The 6,508-nt window shown below is 42.8% G+C and overlaps 1 long non-coding RNA gene across 1 annotated transcript; it reads right to left on the bottom strand.

Moving 5' to 3' along the window:
* Positions 1-3,623: 3,623 nt before the first annotated feature.
* Positions 3,624-6,492, bottom strand: LOC120709481. The gene is made up of 2 exons (XR_005689689.1): positions 6,007-6,492; positions 3,624-5,423 (listed from the first exon to the last, which is right to left on the bottom strand). It is a non-coding gene; the product is annotated as an uncharacterized LOC120709481 (long non-coding RNA).
* Between the last annotated feature and the right edge of the window lie 16 nt (positions 6,493-6,508).

The following is a 6,508-nucleotide window of genomic DNA, read 5'->3' as shown; positions in this document are numbered from 1 at the left end:
AAATAGTCTCATAAATGATACTTTTCACATCATCTCAAATCATAGTTGTCACATATTAACACAAATAAAAGCATACAACCACGGAAAAGTCACTGTTCAACTCAATTATTACATAGGTTTGCGGATTCGGGTGTCAATTTTTCAAACCCTTTAGTAGATATCCATTGGGTTTAGAGTTGAACCCGCACCTATACCCGAGGTTACAAACTCAGACCTGTTTTCATGCCTGCCGGGTTTCGTATCCGTGAGCACGCGGATATTTTGTACTCGTTGCATCTTTAGTCCGCTCTACTCCCTCTCGCCTACCTCTCTCTCCTCTATGCCGCTTGTGTCACTAGCGCAAAGGGCTGCTCCACGACAACCTAGCACAATTGCCCGCACCCCTCCCCTCCCCTCCCCCTCCCCCGTGGGCCTCGTGACCTAAAACCATAGCAAAGAAGTGTTGGATCCACACCGCATGTCCCGGCCTGAATGCCGAGGATCCTCATCCATTCACGAGCCATGGCTGGGAGCCACTGCCGCAAAACCCTAGCCGCCTCGGGGTGGATCCCCATTCCCACCGCCACCAGTCGTGCACCGCCGCTGCGCTTAGGGTAGATGGAGGGGAGGAGAAGAGGGAGAGGAGTTGGATTCTTGGCATGACTATGTCCTCTTCCTCCTCATCACTGCCGCTCTTCTCATCACCACCAATGTTGCCCTCTCCTTCACTGTCAATGTCCTGCTGTGCTAGACCCTTTCCATGCATATGCCCAACTCTGAAGGTTGCATCCCCAACCTCATCATCAATGGAGTCACTAGAGCCACCCAAGCTATCATCTACAGGTGTCCTTTTCTATCCTCTGGGCCTCAACTCCCTGCCACTGGCCGTATCTGGAACACTTGATCCACCTTCATCTGGATCATGGATCAAAGCAACGTTTTGTCCTTCTCTCAAACTGTTTTGGCATTGCGCTGCTGATCTTGGGTTCAGGGAATAGATAATCGTGATATGAGACCACAGGAATAGATTGAAAGGATGAAAAGAACTCAGACACAAGTTTGAGGAACTTTTAGAGCCTCTTTGTGCCAGACTGGTCAGAGAGACCGGTCAGACCGGTCTTACACAGATCAAGTCTAACAATCCCTAAAAACTTCAATCTGAGCAGCTAGGAATTTTGGAATAAAATCATATATGAACTGAGAAGGATGCTAGGATACAAAGTGTTGGGTAAAGGGCTAGGACACATGAGCTAGGTTCATACTTGGCAGACCGGTCTCCCCCTAATAGTTTGAATGAAGTCGACAGTCTGTTCTTCTTAGAGGAATTTTGAGGAGAGATAAAGATGTTAAAAATTGATAGATATAGATGATTATTCCAAAATTTTAAGCTTCTCTTAATACTTCCAATAGAAAGAAAGGATTTGCTGACATGGACAGGTCTGACCGGTCGTGATAACCGGTCAGATCGGTAGTACACACAGTGCAAAAGATAGAGGTATGAGATTTTGCAACCTAGAGACTCTGGATAAGGTCTAGAGTATCTGAACATATATCCAGAGTTTCCGGGTAACAGCCTCCGAAAAATCCTCAGAAGAGATGACCTTTGATAAAACTGCTCAGCACTTTCAAAATTTTACAATTTTTAATCTTATGTGCTAACCATGGTATAAGATAAGAGAAAGATTAGATTAGAATAATCTTTGATAGTAGAAAATATTTTCAATCCCGAGCTCCTTGTTGCCACCAAGGGAAGAGATGATATATCCAATATAACGAATCCTTGGAAGAAACATATGAGATAGACAAAAATCTATGGACTTGAGAGAATCTTACTACTTGTGCCTAGCCATCAAACAACCAAAGAGAACAATAGTCACAAGTAGATCGATACGGTCACAGAGACCAACATCCAAATATTCCAAATTAAGCACACAACCTATCATGCTAGTTGGGGTTTTCAAAACATTTATCCTATATCACTCAAAGCATGCAACAAGAAAAGTCACTACCACACTGGCAAATTTAGCACAAAGCTTACACAAAATAAGCATGATGACACTTAGTCACATTTAAGAAGGTTTTAGCTAAATATCTAGGTGACGAGGTGACTTGAGCTTAATGCACACAAATGCACACTAGCATGAAAACATGGCCTAGATGCTCAAAGGTAAGACTTATATGTAGAGAAAACATGCCTTTGTCATTTAGCTGCTAGCCTTGTGCATATAGAATTCTAACATCAAGAACTAGCTCTCAAGGATGAGAGATAGTGTCCAATATAGCACAAGCACTAATGGTTATGCTAAACAATCAAATTATGATCCAAGAAGTGAATAAACTCAATTAAATCACATTGGACCCATAAAAAGCATAATCAACTCCATGAGAGACTAGAAATTCACAAAAAGAATACATTAGTCCCAAAGACACAAATTGTAAAGTGATTTACCCCCTAAATAGATGCATAAGAGTTTTGAATTTCTTTCAAATGTACTTTGTCCAATTTAAGGGACGGGGAGAGATCACTTTAATAATTTGGTCACAAAGCACATAAATGAAATATCAAGTAAAATTGTGCTAGATACTTTACTACATGTAGTACATGTCCCATGTCCCATGAGATTCTTACACAAGCATATGCTCTTGAAAAGAGATTTTACCAATTTCTTATCTTCTGTTTCTGCTGACTGCTGTAGTTTTCTAGCTGAGACCGGTCAGATCGGTCAGATGGACCGGTCAGACCGGTCAACTAGTCAAACTGCAATATGCTTCAATTTATCCATGTCTTGCCTCACTGGATGATTCACTAAGTGGATTTTCATATCTGCACTGAAACAAGACATTGCTCTACACAGGAGCCATTAAATGCATCTCACAGCATATGGGGAGTAACTAAAAAAAAATATGACTTTGTCACCACTAGAATATCACACGCTCAACGCACGTGACACACTAGTACTCACCATGAGCCAAGTGACTAAGACATCTAGAATATAGAACGAGTTATCAAGATGACATTGGATAAAGATATGCTGGATCACGCTTCTCACGCGGTCGCCAGCTTGACCTTCGGTCCTGATCTTCGCGTGTCTCCCGCCCCTGAATAAACCTTCGCTCCCGACGGTCATTTCCCGCTCGGGAGATCGTCCGACCAACAGCCTCCGGACTAGCTTGCGTCACCCATCTTCGTGATCCTGCGAAACAAAAATGCTTCGGCATCTTGTTCACCCTCGGCGGACCTCCGGGCGCAAGCATGAACCTTGGGGCCATGCTGCCATCTCCGCAGGGGGCAATCCCCAACAAGCTGGAAACTCGCGGAGAAGCGGAAGAATTGACTCATCGTAAGTGGATGTCGTCCAGAGCGCGAGCCTGTCCTCCTGTCCCCGAGTTTTTTTTTAACCCACTGACCCATGTCGTTAAACCCATTCGGCACCAAATTTTTATGGAGCGGCTAACGTACGGCCGGCCGTAAATGAGGCCGGCCGTACGGCCCCCCTCAATTAGGAAAGCTTTCTATATTTGGTAGAAGATTTCGATTAGTACTGTAGGAAAAAGCTAGCAGCCTGGCACAAGCTAGCAGCCTTGCACCGTTCATCACTGATTTTTCGGACAGAACCAAGACGACACCACCGCACCCCACCTAATTTGCTTGCTTCATAAACGTGTCTATCTTATTAATACTGATAATTCAACTCGACAGTTACAAACAAAAAAATCAACACTTGGGACCTTTTAAACAAAGTTTTGAAAAATTGTAAGCAAACTAGAACCTATACAAAGGCATTTTCACCTATCTAAACATTCACAAAAAAGAAAGTCTTCAGGCCTCCACGTCTAGCACCAAAAAGTGCATGGACTAACTCGATCGTCATATTTGTATGAGCCTGCTACAACACCAAACATTGAGTGAATCAATATCAATAAAAGAGGGCACATGATCAGAATATAAAAATGTAAAACTAGAAATGAATGCTTTCTTCAGAAAAATTTATCAACATACGATTGATTGCTAAAATGAGAACACAAAAATGCTGAACCACAATGGATAAATTACTTGTTGGTCTAGCCTAAATTGCAAGTGTCAATGCATCTTTGTGTTTCTAGGGGGATAGTATTTTCTGGAGGTAAGCGCAGCAAATAACATAACTAAAAGAGGAAGATACCTTATTACTGCACAAGAATGTGAGAATACGACCTCTCAAATAGCCCTGACAGGGTTGATGTCAATGTGCAATATATAGAAAAAGAAACTAAAGGTCCTGCTGCACCTCCACGGAAGAGAGAAAAAAAAGGAGGAATGCTGCTATTTGTCAATGAAAATGGATCAGATCATCTCACAAAAACTGAGCAATAGTTCTAAAGAGCTTTTTTTTTTATAGATCTAGTATGAAGAATTTGCTTTAAAATTTAGTAGAAATACTTTTGTTTGTCTGTGACAAGAAGGGAACGGTGAGCATCAGATTTTAGACATTAATAGACATAACACTAGAATATTGATTTAGCATGTTGCGCAAGCACAACAATTTCTGCTGATGCAGCTACTCCTACATGTGCATCAACTATTCATACCGCAATACTTTATGCTACAGCAGTTACCACATGATGATTCATCAGCTTCTGCAGCTGAGCATGCAAAAGCCACATGTAACCTTCTGTAGAAAAAATACATATTGTAACCCATATTATTGCCTATTAAGAACAATATTACTGCCTAATTCCTACCAATATTATTGCCTAACTAAAGAGAAACCCAGTGGGAAAGAGAAAAAACCTTATTGGGAACATATTATTGCGCATCTATAATAATATTATTGCCTAATTCCTACATATAAATGGCCTAAATGCTTACCTAGTGTTGATATTTTTGTTGTTACATATGGGGAAATGCTTATTGGGAATCATATTATTGCCCATCTTTAATAATATTGTTGCCTAATTTCAACCTATAAATTGCCTAAATAAACTTGAGGGTTTTGAGGTTGGGTGACTGGGTCATCAAAGAGGAGCAGCACTGGCCATTGTAGAGCTCCTTGAGCGACAGAGACTGGAGGCATGGGATGGAGACGTAAGTATTATCTCTTTTGCCGACCTCTTGATCTACTAGGAATGTTCAATAACACTGCCTAATGAAGTAAACTATATTACCTTAGTGCTATATTATTGCCTAATTAAAACCACATAACTACCTAAATTAGCCTATATTATAGCTTAATGAATTTTGAATATGTACTCTCAAGATGACTGCACACATAGCATGTACTCCGATATGGTCAGATCAGGCTAAGGAACTAGGTTGTGTGTTAAATAGTGATGGGATCCATTTGACTACAACAATCACATAGAGCGTGCTGAATTAAGAAAGGGGGATCCATTTGACTCACCTTTGTGCGTTTTTTCATCTGCAGGGAGCCTTCCGCTTGTCAACAAAATTCACACATCTGATTCTGAAGAAAAAATAATCAAATCTAAAGGGATCAAAATCCTAAGGAAATCCACTATTAAAAGCATTTTGATTAATGTTCCTTATAACCTTTAATTTTGGTGATCATGTTCGGTCAAAAAACAAACTAGAATCAAGGCATAATTCCATCAAAATGAACAATAACCTATGTTAATTAGCTCATTTCAAGATTAATTTGGCCGTAATCCATGGTGAAAACTATTTACTCCATTACTGCCAACTAACACAAGGTTCATGATCTCACAAAAAACACCCACCCACGCACACATGGCTAATAGCTCGATAGCCAAATTCACTAGTCCCTTATTACGACAACCTCCCTCAATCTCTCTCATCGCAAAATAAAATGAGACAACACTCTTGCTAAGCAATTTCCTGTGGAACCATTAAATCCTAGGGGACCAGATACTCGAATTACACAAGCATTCATGCAAAAACCAGTAGATCCTGAAAGGAAATACACCACACTAACCATCAATTTGTCAAACAATCGACCAACACGCGAGATCGTTTTAGACAACTAGGTCGGAGGAGGGATGGGGAATATGGGGGAAGAACATCCTAACCTGATCTTAAGCGCGTGGCTGAGGTAGTCAACGACGTCGATGAAGTCACCTGCCGCTGGAACTTGAAGGGCAGCCATGGCACTCCCAGAGCCGCGAGATTCTCACCATGACCCCCCGCTTCCATGTCTGACTTGCGAGGCTTCCGCCACTGGTGGTCCCTGTTGGGCGCTGGCTTTTGCCGGAGTTGCCGCATCCTCCCCGATGTGCTCGCTCATGGAGGGAAGCGGTCATCGCCCATCGCGCCGACTCGCTTCGCGGCGCGAGGTCGGGTCGAGGACCCTGGCAGATCCGTGCGGAGCTCCGCCTCCTACCGTCGCCTCCGCCGCGGCAAGCTCTGTTGGCGATGGCTACAGGTCCCAGCCGCCTCGCCGGCGGCACGCGATGGGCGCGCTCAGGAGGCGCCTCCCGCTGACCAAATCCTAAGCACGAGATGCAGAGTCGCTGAGGTGAAAAAATTGGAGATTCCCTGGAGGTAGGTAGAGAACGCGTGACGAAGGCCTTG

This window comes from Panicum virgatum, chromosome 5K, assembly GCF_016808335.1.
Source record: "Panicum virgatum strain AP13 chromosome 5K, P.virgatum_v5, whole genome shotgun sequence".
Classification (NCBI taxonomy): Eukaryota; Viridiplantae; Streptophyta; class Magnoliopsida; order Poales; family Poaceae; genus Panicum; species Panicum virgatum.
Note: the sequence above shows the minus strand (reverse complement) of the source record. Positions and strands in the feature narration are given on the sequence as shown.